Source organism: Garra rufa, unplaced genomic scaffold, assembly GCF_049309525.1.
Source record: "Garra rufa unplaced genomic scaffold, GarRuf1.0 hap1_unplaced_085, whole genome shotgun sequence".
Classification (NCBI taxonomy): Eukaryota; Metazoa; Chordata; class Actinopteri; order Cypriniformes; family Cyprinidae; genus Garra; species Garra rufa.
The window spans coordinates 37,501-52,500 of NW_027394360.1; the positions used below are offsets into that span (position 1 = coordinate 37,501).

General features: G+C 52.9%; 28 non-coding genes across 28 annotated transcripts; 21 read left to right on the forward strand and 7 right to left on the reverse strand.

Annotated features, from left to right (window-relative positions):
• Window positions 1-7: 7 nt before the first annotated feature.
• trnas-aga (transfer RNA serine (anticodon AGA)) lies at window positions 8-89 on the forward strand. The gene has a single exon. It is a non-coding gene; the product is annotated as a tRNA-Ser (tRNA).
• A 154-nt stretch (window positions 90-243) lies between these two features.
• Window positions 244-315, forward strand: trnah-gug (transfer RNA histidin (anticodon GUG)). Its single transcript has one exon. It is a non-coding gene; the product is annotated as a tRNA-His (tRNA).
• Window positions 316-675: 360 nt separating this feature from the next.
• On the reverse strand, window positions 676-790 carry LOC141316194 (U5 spliceosomal RNA). The gene has a single exon (XR_012351313.1). It is a non-coding gene; the product is annotated as a U5 spliceosomal RNA (small nuclear RNA).
• Window positions 791-1,628: 838 nt separating this feature from the next.
• On the forward strand, window positions 1,629-1,710 carry trnas-uga (transfer RNA serine (anticodon UGA)). The gene has a single exon. It is a non-coding gene; the product is annotated as a tRNA-Ser (tRNA).
• A 194-nt stretch (window positions 1,711-1,904) lies between these two features.
• trnak-uuu (transfer RNA lysine (anticodon UUU)) lies at window positions 1,905-1,977 on the forward strand. The gene has a single exon. It is a non-coding gene; the product is annotated as a tRNA-Lys (tRNA).
• Window positions 1,978-2,239: 262 nt separating this feature from the next.
• trnas-aga (transfer RNA serine (anticodon AGA)) lies at window positions 2,240-2,321 on the forward strand. The gene has a single exon. It is a non-coding gene; the product is annotated as a tRNA-Ser (tRNA).
• Window positions 2,322-2,475: 154 nt separating this feature from the next.
• trnah-gug (transfer RNA histidin (anticodon GUG)) lies at window positions 2,476-2,547 on the forward strand. Its single transcript has one exon. It is a non-coding gene; the product is annotated as a tRNA-His (tRNA).
• Window positions 2,548-2,907: 360 nt separating this feature from the next.
• Window positions 2,908-3,022, reverse strand: LOC141316213 (U5 spliceosomal RNA). Its single transcript, XR_012351333.1, has one exon. It is a non-coding gene; the product is annotated as a U5 spliceosomal RNA (small nuclear RNA).
• An 838-nt stretch (window positions 3,023-3,860) lies between these two features.
• Window positions 3,861-3,942, forward strand: trnas-uga (transfer RNA serine (anticodon UGA)). Its single transcript has one exon. It is a non-coding gene; the product is annotated as a tRNA-Ser (tRNA).
• Window positions 3,943-4,136: 194 nt separating this feature from the next.
• On the forward strand, window positions 4,137-4,209 carry trnak-uuu (transfer RNA lysine (anticodon UUU)). Its single transcript has one exon. It is a non-coding gene; the product is annotated as a tRNA-Lys (tRNA).
• A 258-nt stretch (window positions 4,210-4,467) lies between these two features.
• trnas-aga (transfer RNA serine (anticodon AGA)) lies at window positions 4,468-4,549 on the forward strand. The gene has a single exon. It is a non-coding gene; the product is annotated as a tRNA-Ser (tRNA).
• Window positions 4,550-4,704: 155 nt separating this feature from the next.
• Window positions 4,705-4,776, forward strand: trnah-gug (transfer RNA histidin (anticodon GUG)). Its single transcript has one exon. It is a non-coding gene; the product is annotated as a tRNA-His (tRNA).
• A 360-nt stretch (window positions 4,777-5,136) lies between these two features.
• On the reverse strand, window positions 5,137-5,251 carry LOC141316208 (U5 spliceosomal RNA). The gene has a single exon (XR_012351327.1). It is a non-coding gene; the product is annotated as a U5 spliceosomal RNA (small nuclear RNA).
• Window positions 5,252-6,089: 838 nt separating this feature from the next.
• Window positions 6,090-6,171, forward strand: trnas-uga (transfer RNA serine (anticodon UGA)). The gene has a single exon. It is a non-coding gene; the product is annotated as a tRNA-Ser (tRNA).
• Window positions 6,172-6,679: 508 nt separating this feature from the next.
• trnas-aga (transfer RNA serine (anticodon AGA)) lies at window positions 6,680-6,761 on the forward strand. Its single transcript has one exon. It is a non-coding gene; the product is annotated as a tRNA-Ser (tRNA).
• A 155-nt stretch (window positions 6,762-6,916) lies between these two features.
• trnah-gug (transfer RNA histidin (anticodon GUG)) lies at window positions 6,917-6,988 on the forward strand. Its single transcript has one exon. It is a non-coding gene; the product is annotated as a tRNA-His (tRNA).
• Window positions 6,989-7,348: 360 nt separating this feature from the next.
• LOC141316209 (U5 spliceosomal RNA) lies at window positions 7,349-7,463 on the reverse strand. Its single transcript, XR_012351329.1, has one exon. It is a non-coding gene; the product is annotated as a U5 spliceosomal RNA (small nuclear RNA).
• Window positions 7,464-8,485: 1,022 nt separating this feature from the next.
• Window positions 8,486-8,567, forward strand: trnas-cga (transfer RNA serine (anticodon CGA)). The gene has a single exon. It is a non-coding gene; the product is annotated as a tRNA-Ser (tRNA).
• A 194-nt stretch (window positions 8,568-8,761) lies between these two features.
• Window positions 8,762-8,834, forward strand: trnak-uuu (transfer RNA lysine (anticodon UUU)). The gene has a single exon. It is a non-coding gene; the product is annotated as a tRNA-Lys (tRNA).
• A 262-nt stretch (window positions 8,835-9,096) lies between these two features.
• trnas-aga (transfer RNA serine (anticodon AGA)) lies at window positions 9,097-9,178 on the forward strand. The gene has a single exon. It is a non-coding gene; the product is annotated as a tRNA-Ser (tRNA).
• A 154-nt stretch (window positions 9,179-9,332) lies between these two features.
• Window positions 9,333-9,404, forward strand: trnah-gug (transfer RNA histidin (anticodon GUG)). The gene has a single exon. It is a non-coding gene; the product is annotated as a tRNA-His (tRNA).
• A 360-nt stretch (window positions 9,405-9,764) lies between these two features.
• Window positions 9,765-9,879, reverse strand: LOC141316195 (U5 spliceosomal RNA). Its single transcript, XR_012351314.1, has one exon. It is a non-coding gene; the product is annotated as a U5 spliceosomal RNA (small nuclear RNA).
• Window positions 9,880-10,719: 840 nt separating this feature from the next.
• Window positions 10,720-10,801, forward strand: trnas-cga (transfer RNA serine (anticodon CGA)). The gene has a single exon. It is a non-coding gene; the product is annotated as a tRNA-Ser (tRNA).
• Window positions 10,802-10,995: 194 nt separating this feature from the next.
• trnak-uuu (transfer RNA lysine (anticodon UUU)) lies at window positions 10,996-11,068 on the forward strand. The gene has a single exon. It is a non-coding gene; the product is annotated as a tRNA-Lys (tRNA).
• Window positions 11,069-11,331: 263 nt separating this feature from the next.
• On the forward strand, window positions 11,332-11,413 carry trnas-aga (transfer RNA serine (anticodon AGA)). Its single transcript has one exon. It is a non-coding gene; the product is annotated as a tRNA-Ser (tRNA).
• Window positions 11,414-11,989: 576 nt separating this feature from the next.
• LOC141316196 (U5 spliceosomal RNA) lies at window positions 11,990-12,104 on the reverse strand. The gene has a single exon (XR_012351315.1). It is a non-coding gene; the product is annotated as a U5 spliceosomal RNA (small nuclear RNA).
• An 837-nt stretch (window positions 12,105-12,941) lies between these two features.
• On the forward strand, window positions 12,942-13,023 carry trnas-uga (transfer RNA serine (anticodon UGA)). Its single transcript has one exon. It is a non-coding gene; the product is annotated as a tRNA-Ser (tRNA).
• Window positions 13,024-14,200: 1,177 nt separating this feature from the next.
• Window positions 14,201-14,315, reverse strand: LOC141316197 (U5 spliceosomal RNA). Its single transcript, XR_012351316.1, has one exon. It is a non-coding gene; the product is annotated as a U5 spliceosomal RNA (small nuclear RNA).
• Between the last annotated feature and the right edge of the window lie 685 nt (window positions 14,316-15,000).

Below are 15,000 nucleotides of genomic sequence, written 5' to 3' on the forward strand. Positions count from 1 at the left end.
GGCCGCCGTAGTCGTGGCCGAGTGGTTAAGGCGATGGACTAGAAATCCATTGGGGTCTCCCCGCGCAGGTTCGAATCCTGCCGACTACGCTCTTCGCCGGTGCTGAGGAGAAGTGGCCGGGCCCTTTTCTTCCGTGTCCCTAGCACGGATTTGTGTGCCCTCTCTCCACAGTAATAAAAAGCGCCGCTAGTCCTTTTTTTTCAATTCGGACGGCCAGCATCACCAGATGTGAGCCAGTGGGGCGCCGTGATCGTATAGTGGAGAGTACTCTGCGTTGTGGCCGCAGCATCCCCGGTTCGAATCCGGGTCACGGCAGGCTTTTTGTTCACTGAGCTCCTTTCTGCCACCTCCATTTTTCGTACGGGTGCGGTGCCAGTTAAACTATACCAACAACGCAGGCAGCAGAGGCTGGCTTTCGGGGTCAACAAAGAAGGCTCGAAGCGCACGAGTCACTGATAGGGCCAAAAGAGCTAAAGGCCATCTTTGTTTGAGCCCGTCCAGGGTTTTTCTCCCGTCATGGACGAGAGAGCGCTGTCTTTCCATGCTGGCTAAAGAAATTTGTAGCTGCGAAGCTGGAAGCGCAAAGGCTGCAAACACAGACCATGACGAGGCGTGCTTCGTTCCACTGCACGCTGGCGGGTGGCCAGATTGACTCTGCTCTTGACACTCTAGTGTAGCTCTGCTGTGAGCAGAGCCCCCAAAAATACAGGTCACTCGCAAAGGTTCCCCTCCATGGAAATCTTTAGTAAAAGGCGAAAGATTTATGCGCTGATGACGAGAAACTCGAGATGTGTCTCTATGCCCTTGGACCTGTGCGCTCACTGTGGTAAACCACTACGCTCACCAAGGGTAATCTAGGGTGCCGACACCTGCCAACATGATTTTCGTCACCCCCCTCACTCCAAATGGGAGAAGTAAAAGTTACGAAAGTCCCTTCCCTCACCCAGTATTCACAAACCCGATCAAGGTAATGTCATCTCTTTTTTCATGCCCCCGTATTAGAGGCCAAAAAAAATATTAAATGAAATAAAGTGGTCCAAATAATGACCCACTGTAATGTGTAGCATTCAAGATATTGAGAGACTTTAGCTCGTGGCGGGTCAATCTGGTATTTCATGGAGTAGGGGCTCGTTTTGGCAAGTTGGGTGCAGTCGCGTGTGCTGGGAGCGAAGAACAGCAAGCGCAACTCTTCGTTAGTATGGTGGACAGTATCTCCCCCTGTCACGTGGAAGACCGGGGTTAGATTCCCCAACGAGGAGACCTAGTTCTTTGCTGCTGTTGAACGACTCATCCAAAAGCTTTTGGTGCAGACAGAGGTCACAGAAGGAGTTCTGCTTCGAGGTCAACCGCAGCCAAAAACTGTGCGTTGGCCGGGAATCGAACCCGGGTCAACTTCTTGGAAGGCAGCTATGCTCACCACAATACCACAAACGCAGGCGCTTGGTGCCAGATTTAAGCGGTCAGATAAGAATGCTCGAATCCGGGTCATGGCAGCCCTTTGTCGTTGAGCGACGGGGACGTCCAGCTTCTTTTTGCCAACTCACCCTTCAGTTGGATTTTGCGCCTGAAGCTCGGCGGCATCCTGTGCTGCCCGCCTCGAGACGAGAGCAGGCGGTCCACATGCAGGCGTAGTCGTGGCCGAGAGGTTAAGGCGATGGACTTGAAATCCATTGGGGTCTCCCCGCGCAGGTTCGAACCCTGCCGACTACGGTCGGGCATTCCCCCTTTTGCCTTTAGCTTTTTGCGACGGCGGGTGGGCCTTCCAAGGCCTTTGGCCTTCGCTCTCTCTGACGTAATTGCGTGCGGCCTTTGTCCCGTAGCTCCTGTGGCAAGTGAGCTTCTGCTGGGCGGCTTGTGGAGAAAGTGTTCTTATATAAAAAGTAAGAGGCGCACAAAACACAAGAGCCTGGATAGCTCAGTCGGTAGAGCATCAGACTTTTAATCTGAGGGTCCAGGGTTCAAGTCCCTGTTCGGGCGAAGGGCCATCTTCTTGTTGTCGCCCTCAGCTTGCAGTTGTGCCGGTCCAGCTCTGCTGTGTGGCGGCGTACGCTTAAAGATGTGATAGAGTTCACATAGAGTGTTTGCTATGCTGCCCCTTCATGAATGTTTCGTTGCTTGTGGTGGGCTGTTTTCCCCTTTAGGAGTTTTATGCTGGGCGATTTCAGTAAAGCGGTAGCCAGTTCATTGTTTTTCAGCCAACTTTGAGGTTGACAACGGGACAGAGGACATCTGGGCCGCCGTAGTCGTGGCCGAGTGGTTAAGGCGATGGACTAGAAATCCATTGGGGTCTCCCCGCGCAGGTTCGAATCCTGCCGACTACGCTCTTCGCCGGTGCTGAGGAGAAGTGGCCGGGCCCTTTTCTTCCGTGTCCCTAGCACGGATTTGTGTGCCCTCTCTCCACAGTAATAAAAAGCGCCGCTAGTCCTTTTTTTTCAATTCGGACGGCCAGCATCACCAGATGTGAGCCAGTGGGGCGCCGTGATCGTATAGTGGAGAGTACTCTGCGTTGTGGCCGCAGCATCCCCGGTTCGAATCCGGGTCACGGCAGGCTTTTTGTTCACTGAGCTCCTTTCTGCCACCTCCATTTTTCGTACGGGTGCGGTGCCAGTTAAACTATACCAACAACGCAGGCAGCAGAGGCTGGCTTTCGGGGTCAACAAAGAAGGCTCGAAGCGCACGAGTCACTGATAGGGCCAAAAGAGCTAAAGGCCATCTTTGTTTGAGCCCGTCCAGGGTTTTTCTCCCGTCATGGACGAGAGAGCGCTGTCTTTCCATGCTGGCTAAAGAAATTTGTAGCTGCGAAGCTGGAAGCGCAAAGGCTGCAAACACAGACCATGACGAGGCGTGCTTCGTTCCACTGCACGGTGGCGGGTGGCCAGATTGACTCTGCTCTTGACACTCTAGTGTAGCTCTGCTGTGAGCAGAGCCCCCAAAAATACAGGTCACTCGCAAAGGTTCCCCTCCATGGAAATCTTTAGTAAAAGGCAAAAGATTTACGCGCTGATGACGAGAAACTCGAGATGTGTCTCTATGCCCTTGGACCTGTGCGCTCACTGTGGTAAACCACTACGCTCACCAAGGGTAATCTAGGGTGCCGACACCTGCCAACATGATTTTCGTCACCCCCCTCACTCCAAATGGGAGAAGTAAAAGTTACGAAAGTCCCTTCCCTCACCCAGTATTCACAAACCCGATCAAGGTAATGTCATCTCTTTTTTCATGCCCCCGTATTAGAGGCCAAAAAAAATATTAAATGAAATAAAGCGGTCCAAATAATGACCCACTGTAATGTGTAGCATTCAAGATATTGAGAGACTTTAGCTCGTGGCGGGTCAATCTGGTATTTCATGGAGTAGGGGCTCGTTTTGGCAAGTTGGGTGCAGTCGCGTGTGCTGGGAGCGAAGAACAGCAAGCGCAACTCTTCGTTAGTATGGTGGACAGTATCTCCCCCTGTCACGTGGAAGACCGGGGTTAGATTCCCCAACGAGGAGACCTAGTTCTTTGCTGCTGTTGAACGACTCATCCAAAAGCTTTTGGTGCAGACAGAGGTCACAGAAGGAGTTCTGCTTCGAGGTCAACCGCAGCCAAAAACTGTGCGTTGGCCGGGAATCGAACCCGGGTCAACTTCTTGGAAGGCAGCTATGCTCACCACAATACCACCAACGCAGGCGCTTGGTGCCAGATTTAAGCGGTCAGATAAGAATGCTCGAATCCGGGTCATGGCAGCCCTTTGTCGTTGAGCGACGGGGACGTCCAGCTTCTTTTTGCCAACTCACCCTTCAGTTGGATTTTGCGCCTGAAGCTCGGCGGCATCCTGTGCTGCCCGCCTCGAGACGAGAGCAGGCGGTCCACATGCAGGCGTAGTCGTGGCCGAGAGGTTAAGGCGATGGACTTGAAATCCATTGGGGTCTCCCCGCGCAGGTTCGAACCCTGCCGACTACGGTCGGGCATTCCCCCTTTTGCCTTTAGCTTTTAGCGACGGCGGGTGGGCCTTCCAAGGCCTTTGGCCTTCGCTCTCTCTGACGTAATTGCGTGCGGCCTTTGTCCCGTAGCTCCTGTGGCAGGTGAGCTTCTGCTGGGCGGCTTGTGGAGAAAGTGTTCTTATATAAAAAGTAAGAGGCGCACAAAACACAAGAGCCTGGATAGCTCAGTCGGTAGAGCATCAGACTTTTAATCTGAGGGTCCAGGGTTCAAGTCCCTGTTCGGGCGAAGGGCCATCTTCTTGTTGTCGCCCTCAGCTTGCAGTCGTGCCGGTCCAGCTCTGCCGTGGCGTACGCTTAAAGATGTGATAGAGTTCACATAGAGTGTTTGCTATGCTGCCCCTTCATGAATGTTTCGTTGCTTGTGGTGGGCTGTTTTCCCCTTTAGGAGTTTTATGCTAGGCGATTTCAGTAAAGCGGTAGCCAGTTCATTGTTTTTTCAGCCAACTTTGAGGTTGACAACGGGACAGAGGACGTCAGGGCCGCCGTAGTCGTGGCCGAGTGGTTAAGGCGATGGACTAGAAATCCATTGGGGTCTCCCCGCGCAGGTTCGAATCCTGCCGACTACGCTCTTCGCCGGTGCTGAGGAGAAGTGGCCGGGCCCTTTTCTTCCGTGTCCCTAGCACGGATTTGTGTGCCCTCTCTCCACAGTAATAAAAAGCGCCGCTAGTCCTTTTTTTTTCAATTCGGACGGCCGGCACCACCAGATGTGAGCCAGTGGGGCGCCGTGATCGTATAGTGGAGAGTACTCTGCGTTGTGGCCGCAGCATCCCCGGTTCGAATCCGGGTCACGGCAGGCTTTTTGTTCACTGAGCTCCTTTCTGCCACCTCCATTTTTCGTACGGGTGCGGTGCCAGTTAAACTATACCAACAACGCAGGCAGCAGAGGCTGGCTTTCGGGGTCAACAAAGAAGGCTCGAAGCGCACGAGTCACTGATAGGGCCAAAAGAGCTAAAGGCCATCTTTGTTTGAGCCCGTCCAGGGTTTTTCTCCCGTCATGGACGAGAGTGCGCTGTCTTTCCATGCTGGCTAAAGAAATTTGTAGCTGCGAAGCTGGAAGCGCAAAGGCTGCAAACACAGACCACGACGAGGCGTGCTTCGTTCCACTGCACGCTGGCGGGTGGCCAGATTGACTCTGCTCTTGACACTCTAGTGTAGCTCTGCTGTGAGCAGAGCCCCCAAAAATACAGGTCACTCGCAAAGGTTCCCCTCCATGGAAATCTTTAGTAAAAGGCGAAAGATTTACGCGCTGATGACGAGAAACTCGAGATGTGTCTCTATGCCCTTGGACCTGTGCGCTCACTGTGGTAAACCACTACGCTCACCAAGGGTAATCTAGGGTGCCGACACCTGCCAACATGATTTTCGTCACCCCCCTCACTCCAAATGGGAGAAGTAAAAGTTACGAAAGTCCCTTCCCTCACCCAGTATTCACAAACCCGATCAAGGTAATGTCATCTCTTTTTTCATGCCCCCGTATTAGAGGCCAAAAAAAATATTAAATGAAATAAAGCGGTCCAAATAATGACCCACTGTAATGTGTAGCATTCAAGATATTGAGAGACTTTAGCTCGTGGCGGGTCAATCTGGTATTTCATGGAGTAGGGGCTCGTTTTGGCAAGTTGGGTGCAGTCGCGTGTGCTGGGAGCGAAGAACAGCAAGCGCAACTCTTCGTTAGTATGGTGGACAGTATCTCCCCCTGTCACGTGGAAGACCGGGGTTAGATTCCCCAACGAGGAGACCTAGTTCTTTGCTGCTGTTGAACGACTCATCCAAAAGCTTTTGGTGCAGACAGAGGTCACAGAAGGAGTTCTGCTTCGAGGTCAACCGCAGCCAAAAACTGTGCGTTGGCCGGGAATCGAAACCGGGTCAACTTCTTGGAAGGCAGCTATGCTCACCACAATACCACCAACGCAGGCGCTCGGTGCCAGATTTAAGCGGTCAGATAAGAATGCTCGAATCCGGGTCATGGCAGCCCTTTGTCGTTGAGCGACGGGGACGTCCAGCTTCTTTTTGCCAACTCACCCTTCAGTTAAATTTTGCGCCTGAAGCTCGGCGGCATCCTGTGCTGCCCGCCTCGAGACGAGAGCAGGCGGTCCACATGCAGGCGTAGTCGTGGCCGAGAGGTTAAGGCGATGGACTTGAAATCCATTGGGGTCTCCCCGCGCAGGTTCGAACCCTGCCGACTACGGTCGGGCATTCCCCCTTTTGCCTTTAGCTTTTAGCGACGGTGGTTTGGCCTTCGCTCTCTCTGACGTAATTGCGTGCGGCCTTTGTCCCGTAGCTCCTGTGGCAAGTGAGCTTCTGCTGGGCGGCTTGTGGAGAAAGTGTTCTTATATAAAAAGTAAGAGGCGCACAAAACACAAGAGCCTGGATAGCTCAGTCGGTAGAAGCTCAGACTTTTAATCTGAGGGTCCAGGGTTCAAGTCCCTGTTCGGGCGAAGGGCCATCTTCTTGTTGTCGCCCTCAGCTTGCAGTCGTGCCGGTCCAGCTCTGCCGTGGCGTACGCTTAAAGATGTGATAGAGTTCACATAGAGTGTTTGCTATGCTGCCCCTTCATGAATGTTTCGTTGCTTGTGGTGGGCTGTTTTCCCCTTTAGGAGTTTTATGCTAGGCGATTTCAGTAAAGCGGTAGCCAGTTCATTGTTTTTTCAGCCAACTTTGAGGTTGACAACGGGACAGAGGACGTCAGGGCCGCCGTAGTCGTGGCCGAGTGGTTAAGGCGATGGACTAGAAATCCATTGGGGTCTCCCCGCGCAGGTTCGAATCCTGCCGACTACGCTCTTCGCCGGTGTTGAGGAGAAGTGGCCGGGCCCTTTTCTTCCGTGTCCCTAGCACGGATTTGTGTGCCCTCTCTCCACAGTAATAAAAAGCGCCGCTAGTCCTTTTTTTTTCAATTCGGACGGCCGGCACCACCAGATGTGAGCCAGTGGGGCGCCGTGATCGTATAGTGGAGAGTACTCTGCGTTGTGGCCGCAGCATCCCCGGTTCGAATCCGGGTCACGGCAGGCTTTTTGTTCACTGAGCTCCTTTCTGCCACCTCCATTTTTCGTACGGGTGCGGTGCCAGTTAAACTATACCAACAACGCAGGCAGCAGAGGCTGGCTTTCGGGGTCAACAAAGAAGGCTCGAAGCGCACGAGTCACTGATAGGGCCAAAAGAGCTAAAGGCCATCTTTGTTTGAGCCCGTCCAGGGTTTTTCTCCCGTCATGGACGAGAGAGCGCTGTCTTTCCATGCTGGCTAAAGAAATTTGTAGCTGCGAAGCTGGAAGCGCAAAGGCTGCAAACACAGACCACGACGAGGCGTGCTTCGTTCCACTGCACGCTGGCGGGTGGCCAGATTGACTCTGCTCTTGACACTCTAGTGTAGCTCTGCTGTGAGCAGAGCCCCCAAAAATACAGGTCACTCGCAAAGGTTCCCCTCCATGGAAATCTTTAGTAAAAGGCGAAAGATTTACGCGCTGATGACGAGAAACTCGAGATGTGTCTCTATGCCCTTGGACCTGTGCGCTCACTGTGGTAAACCACTACGCTCACCAAGGGTAATCTAGGGTGCCGACACCTGCCAACATGATTTTCGTCACCCCCTCACTCCAAATGGGAGAAGTAAAAGTTACGAAAGTCCCTTCCCTCACCCAGTATTCACAAACCCGATCAAGGTAATGTCATCTCTTTTTTCATGCCCCCGTATTAGAGGCCAAAAAAAATATTAAATGAAATAAAGCGGTCCAAATAATGACCCACTGTAATGTGTAGCATTCAAGATATTGAGAGACTTTAGCTCGTGGCGGGTCAATCTGGTATTTCATGGAGTAGGGGCTCGTTTTGGCAAGTTGGGTGCAGTCGCGTGTGCTGGGAGCGAAGAACAGCAAGCGCAACTCTTCGTTAGTATGGTGGACAGTATCTCCCCCTGTCACGTGGAAGACCGGGGTTAGATTCCCCAACGAGGAGACCTAGTTCTTTGCTGCTGTTGAACGACTCATCCAAAAGCTTTTGGTGCAGACAGAGGTCACAGAAGGAGTTCTGCTTCGAGGTCAACCGCAGCCAAAAACTGTGCGTTGGCCGGGAATCGAACCCGGGTCAACTTCTTGGAAGGCAGCTATGCTCACCACAATACCACCAACGCAGGCGCTTGGTGCCAGATTTAAGCGGTCAGATAAGAATGCTCGAATCCGGGTCATGGCAGCCCTTTGTCGTTGAGCGACGGGGACGTCCAGCTTCTTTTTGCCAAAACCTGTGCGTTGGCCGGGAATCTAACCCGGGTCAACTTCTTGGAAGGCAGCTATGCTCACCACAATACCACCAACGCAGGCGCTCGGTGCCAGATTTAAGCGGTCAGAAAAGAATGCTCGAATCCGGGTCATGGCAGCCCTTTGTCGTTGAGCGACGGGGACGTCCAGCTTCTTTTTGCCAACTCACCCTTCAGTTGGATTTTGTGCCTGAAGCTCGGCGGCATCCTTTGCTGCCCGCCTCGAGACAAGAGAGCAGGCGGTCCACATGCAGGCGTAGTCGTGGCCGTGAGGTTAAGGCGATGGACTCGAAATCCATTGGGGTCTCCCTGCGCAGGTTCGAACCCTGCCGACTACGGTCGGGCATTCCCCCTTTTGCCTTTAGCTTTTTGCGACGGCGGGTGGGCCTTCCAAGGCCTTTGGCCTTCGCTCTCTCTGACGTAATTGCGTGCGGCCTTTGTCCCGTAGCTCCTGTGGCAAGTGAGCTTCTGCTGGGCGGCTTGTGGAGAAAGTGTTCTTATATAAAAAGTAAGAGACGCATAAAACACAAGAGCCTGGATAGCTCAGTCGGTAGAGCATCAGACTTTTAATCTGAGGGTCCAGGGTTCAAGTCCCTGTTCGGGCGAAGGGCCATCTTCTTGTTGTCGCCCTCAGCTTGCAGTTGTGCCGGTCCAGCTCTGCCGTGTGGCGGCGTACGCTTAAAGATGTGATAGAGTTCACATAGAGTGTTTGCTATGCTGCCCCTTCATGAATGTTTCGTTGCTTGTGGTGGGCTGTTTTCCCCTTTAGGAGTTTTATGCTGGGCGATTTCAGTAAAGCGGTAGCCAGTTCATTGTTTTTCAGCCAACTTTGAGGTTGACAACGGGACAGAGGACGTCTGGGCCGCCGTAGTCGTGGCCGAGTGGTTAAGGCGATGGACTAGAAATCCATTGGGGTCTCCCCGCGCAGGTTCGAATCCTGCCGACTACGCTCTTCGCCGGTGCTGAGGAGAAGTGGCCGGGCCCTTTTCTTCCGTGTCCCTAGCACGGATTTGTGTGCCCTCTCTCCACAGTAATAAAAAGCGCCGCTAGTCCTTTTTTTTCAATTCGGACGGCCAGCATCACCAGATGTGAGCCAGTGGGGCGCCGTGATCGTATAGTGGAGAGTACTCTGCGTTGTGGCCGCAGCATCCCCGGTTCGAATCCGGGTCACGGCAGGCTTTTTGTTCACTGAGCTCCTTTCTGCCACCTCCATTTTTCGTACGGGTGCGGTGCCAGTTAAACTATACCAACAACGCAGGCAGCAGAGGCTGGCTTTCGGGGTCAACAAAGAAGGCTCGAAGCGCACGAGTCACTGATAGGGCCAAAAGAGCTAAAGGCCATCTTTGTTTGAGCCCGTCCAGGGTTTTTCTCCCGTCATGGACGAGAGAGCGCTGTCTTTCCATGCTGGCTAAAGAAATTTGTAGCTGCGAAGCTGGAAGCGCAAAGGCTGCAAACACAGACCATGACGAGGCGTGCTTCGTTCCACTGCACGCTGGCGGGTGGCCAGATTGACTCTGCTCTTGACACTCTAGTGTAGCTCTGCTGTGAGCAGAGCCCCCAAAAATACAGGTCACTCGCAAAGGTTCCCCTCCATGGAAATCTTTAGTAAAAGGCGAAAGATTTATGCGCTGATGACGAGAAACTCGAGATGTGTCTCTATGCCCTTGGACCTGTGCGCTCACTGTGGTAAACCACTACGCTCACCAAGGGTAATCTAGGGTGCCGACACCTGCCAACATGATTTTCGTCACCCCCCTCACTCCAAATGGGAGAAGTAAAAGTTACGAAAGTCCCTTCCCTCACCAAGTATTCACAAACCCGATCAAGGTAATGTCATCTCTTTTTTCATGCCCCCGTATTAGAGGCCAAAAAAAATATTAAATGAAATAAAGCGGTCCAAATAATGACCCACTGTAATGTGTAGCATTCAAGATATTGAGAGACTTTAGCTCGTGGCGGGTCAATCTGGTATTTCATGGAGTAGGGGCTCGTTTTGGCAAGTTGGGTGCAGTCGCGTGTGCTGGGAGCGAAGAACAGCAAGCGCAACTCTTCGTTAGTATGGTGGACAGTATCTCCCCCTGTCACGTGGAAGACCGGGGTTAGATTCCCCAACGAGGAGACCTAGTTCTTTGCTGCTGTTGAACGACTCATCCAAAAGCTTTTGGTGCAGACAGAGGTCACAGAAGGAGTTCTGCTTCGAGGTCAACCGCAGCCAAAACCTGTGCGTTGGCCGGGAATCTAACCCGGGTCAACTTCTTGGAAGGCAGCTATGCTCACCACAATACCACCAACGCAGGCGCTCGGTGCCAGATTTAAGCGGTCAGAAAAGAATGCTCGAATCCGGGTCATGGCAGCCCTTTGTCGTTGAGCGACGGGGACGTCCAGCTTCTTTTTGCCAACTCACCCTTCAGTTGGATTTTGTGCCTGAAGCTCGGCGGCATCCTTTGCTGCCCGCCTCGAGACAAGAGAGCAGGGGGTCCACATGCAGGCGTAGTCGTGGCCGAGAGGTTAAGGCGATGGACTCGAAATCCATTGGGGTCTCCCTGCGCAGGTTCGAACCCTGCCGACTACGGTCGGGCATTCCCCCTTTTGCCTTTAGCTTTTTGCGACGGCGGGTGGGCCTTCCAAGGCCTTTGGCCTTCGCTCTCTCTGACGTAATTGCGTGCGGCCTTTGTCCCGTAGCTCCTGTGGCAAGTGAGCTTCTGCTGGGCGGCTTGTGGAGAAAGTGTTCTTATATAAAAAGTAAGAGGCGCATAAAACACAAGAGCCTGGATAGCTCAGTCGGTAGAGCATCAGACTTTTAATCTGAGGGTCCAGGGTTCAAGTCCCTGTTCGGGCGAAGGGCCATCTTCTTGTTGTCGCCCTCAGCTTGCAGTCGTGCCGGTCCAGCTCTGCCGTGTGGCGGCGTATGCTTAAAGATGTGATAGAGTTCACATAGAGTGTTTGCTATGCTGCCCCTTCATGAATGTTTCGTTGCTTGTGGTGGGCTGTTTTCCCCTTTAGGAGTTTTATGCTAGGCGATTTCAGTAAAGCGGTAGCCAGTTCATTGTTTTTTCAGCCAACTTTGAGGTTGACAACGGGACAGAGGACATCTGGGCCGCCGTAGTCGTGGCCGAGTGGTTAAGGCGATGGACTAGAAATCCATTGGGGTCTCCCCGCGCAGGTTCGAACCCTGCCGACTACGCTCTTCGCCGGTGCTGAGGAGAAGTGGCCGGGCCCTTTTCTTCCGTGTCCCTAGCACGGATTTGTGTGCCCTCTCTCCACAGTACTAAAAAGCGCCGCTAGTCCTTTTTTTTTCAATTCGGACGGCCGGCACCACCAGATGTGAGCCAGTGGGGCGCCGTGATCGTATAGTGGAGAGTACTCTGCGTTGTGGCCGCAGCGAATCCGGGTCACGGCAGGCTTTTTGTTCACTGAGCTCCTTTCTGCCACCTCCATTTTTCGTACGGGTGCGGTGCCAGTTAAACTATACCAACAACGCAGGCAGCAGAGGCTGGCTTTCGGGGTCAACAAAGAAGGCTCGAAGCGCACGAGTCACTGATAGGGCCAAAAGAGCTAAAAGCCTTCTTTGTTTGAGCCCGTCCAGAGTTTTTCTCGCATCATGGACGAGAGAGCGCTGTCTTTCCATGCTGGCTAAAGAAATTTGAAGCTGCGAAGCTGGAAGCGCAAAGGCTGCAAACACAGACCATGACGAGGCGCGCTTCGTTCCACTGCACGCTGGCGGGTGGCCAGATTGACTCTGCTCTTGACACTCTAGTGTAGCTCTGCTGTGAGCAGAGCCCCCAAAAATACAGGTCACTCGCAAAGGTTCCCCTCCACGGAAATCTTTAGTAAAAGGCGAAAGTTTTATGCGCTGATGACGAGAAACTCGAGATGTGTCTCTATGCCCTTGGACCTGTGCGCTCACTGTGGTAAACCACTACGCTCACCAAGGGTAATCTAGGGTACCGACACCTGCCAACATGATTTTCGTCACCCCCTCACTCCAAATGGGAGAAGTAAAAGTTATGAAAGTCCCTTCCCTCACCCAGTATTCACAAACCCGATCAAGGTAATGTCATCTCTTTTTTCATGCCCCCGTATTAGAGGCCAAAAAAAATATTAAATGAAATAAAGCGGTCCAAATAATGACCCACTGTAATGTGTAGCATTCAAGATATTGAGAGACTTTAGCTCGTGGCGGGTCAATCTGGTATTTCATGGAGTAGGGGCTCGTTTTGGCAAGTTGGGTGCAGTCGCGTGTGCTGGGAGCGAAGAACAGCAAGCGCAACTCTTCGTTAGTATGGTGGACAGTATCTCCCCCTGTCACGTGGAAGACCGGGGTTAGATTCCCCAACGAGGAGACCTAGTTCTTTGCTGCTGTTGAACGACTCATCCAAAAGCTTTTGGTGCAGACAGAGGTCACAGAAGGAGTTCTGCTTCGAGGTCAACCGCAGCCAAAAACTGTGCGTTGGCCGGGAATCGAACCCGGGTCAACTTCTTGGAAGGCAGCTATGCTCACCACAATACCACCAACGCAGGCGCTTGGTGCCAGATTTAAGCGGTCAGATAAGAATGCTCGAATCCGGGTCATGGCAGCCCTTTGTCGTTGAGCGACGGGGACGTCCAGCTTCTTTTTGCCAACTCACCCTTCAGTTGGATTTTGCGCCTGAAGCTCGGCGGCATCCTGTGCTGCCCGCCTCGAGACGAGAGCAGGCGGTCCACATGCAGGCGTAGTCGTGGCCGAGAGGTTAAGGCGATGGACTTGAAATCCATTGGGGTCTCCCCGCGCAGGTTCGAACCCTGCCGACTACGGTCGGGCATTCCCCCTTTTGCCTTTAGCTTTTTGCGACGGTGGTTTGGCCTTCGCTCACTCTGACGTAATTGCGTGCGGCCTTTGTCCCGTAGCTCCTGTGGCAAGAGAGCTTCTGCTGGGCGGCTTGTGGAGAAAGTGTTCTTATATAAAAAGTAAGGGGCGCAAAAAACACAAGAGCCTGGATAGCTCAGTCGGTAGCGCATCAGACTTTTAATCTGAGGGTCCAGGGTTCAAGTCCCTGTCCCTGTTCGGGCGAAGGGCCATCTTCTTGTTGTCGCCCTCAGCTTGCAGTCGTGCCGGTCCAGCTCTGCCGTGTGGCGGCGTACGCTTAAAGATGTGATAGAGTTCACATAGAGTGTTTGCTATGCTGCCCCTTCATGAATGTTTCGTTGCTTGTGGTGGGCTGTTTTCCCCTTTAGGAGTTTTATGCTAGGCGATTTCAGTAAAGCGGTAGCCAGTTCATTGTTTTTTCAGCCAACTTTGAGGTTGACAACGGGACAGAGGACGTCGGGGCCGCCGTAGTCGTGGCCGAGTGGTTAAGGCGATGGACTAGAAATCCATTGGGGACTCCCCGCGCAGGTTTGAATTCTGCCGACTACGCTCTTCGCCGGTGCTGAGGAGAAGTGGCCGGGCCCTTTTCTTCCGTGTCCCTAGCACGGATTTGTGTGCCCTCTCTCCACAGTAATAAAAAGCGCCGCTAGTCCTTTTTTTTTCAATTCGGACGGCCGGCACCACCAGATGTGAGCCAGTGGGGCGCCGTGATCGTATAGTGGAGAGTACTCTGCGTTGTGGCCGCAGCGAATCCGGGTCACGGCAGGCTTTTTGTTCACTGAGCTCCTTTCTGCCACCTCCATTTTTCGTACGGGTGCGGTGCCAGTTAAACTATACCAACAACGCAGGCAGCAGAGGCTGGCTTTCGGGGTCAACAAAGAAGGCTCGAAGCGCACGAGTCACTGATAGGGCCAAAAGAGCTAAAAGCCTTCTTTGTTTGAGCCCGTCCAGAGTTTTTCTCGCATCATGGACGAGAGAGCGCTGTCTTTCCATGCTGGCTAAAGAAATTTGAAGCTGCGAAGCTGGAAGCGCAAAGGCTGCAAACACAGACCATGACGAGGCGCGCTTCGTTCCACTGCACGCTGGCGGGTGGCCAGATTGACTCTGCTCTTGACACTCTAGTGTAGCTCTGCTGTGAGCAGAGCCCCCAAAAATACAGGTCACTCGCAAAGGTTCCCCTCCACGGAAATCTTTAGTAAAAGGCGAAAGTTTTATGCGCTGATGACGAGAAACTCGAGATGTGTCTCTATGCCCTTGGACCTGTGCGCTCACTGTGGTAAACCACTACGCTCACCAAGGGTAATCTAGGGTACCGACACCTGCCAACATGATTTTCGTCACCCCCTCACTCCAAATGGGAGAAGTAAAAGTTATGAAAGTCCCTTCCCTCACCCAGTATTCACAAACCCGATCAAGGTAATGTCATCTCTTTTTTCATGCCCCCGTATTAGAGGCCAAAAAAAATATTAAATGAAATAAAGCGGTCCAAATAATGACCCACTGTAATGTGTAGCATTCAAGATATTGAGAGACTTTAGCTCGTGGCGGGTCAATCTGGTATTTCATGGAGTAGGGGCTCGTTTTGGCAAGTTGGGTGCAGTCGCGTGTGCTGGGAGCGAAGAACAGCAAGCGCAACTCTTCGTTAGTATGGTGGACAGTATCTCCCCCTGTCACGTGGAAGACCGGGGTTAGATTCCCCAACGAGGAGACCTAGTTCTTTGCTGCTGTTGAACGACTCATCCAAAAGCTTTTGGTGCAGACAGAGGTCACAGAAGGAGTTCTGCTTCGAGGTCAACCGCAGCCAAAAACTGTGCGTTGGCCGGGAATCGAACCCGGGTCAACTTCTTGGAAGGCAGCTATGCTCACCACAATACCACCAACGCAGGCGCTTGGTGCCAGATTTAAGCGGTCAGATAAGAATGCTC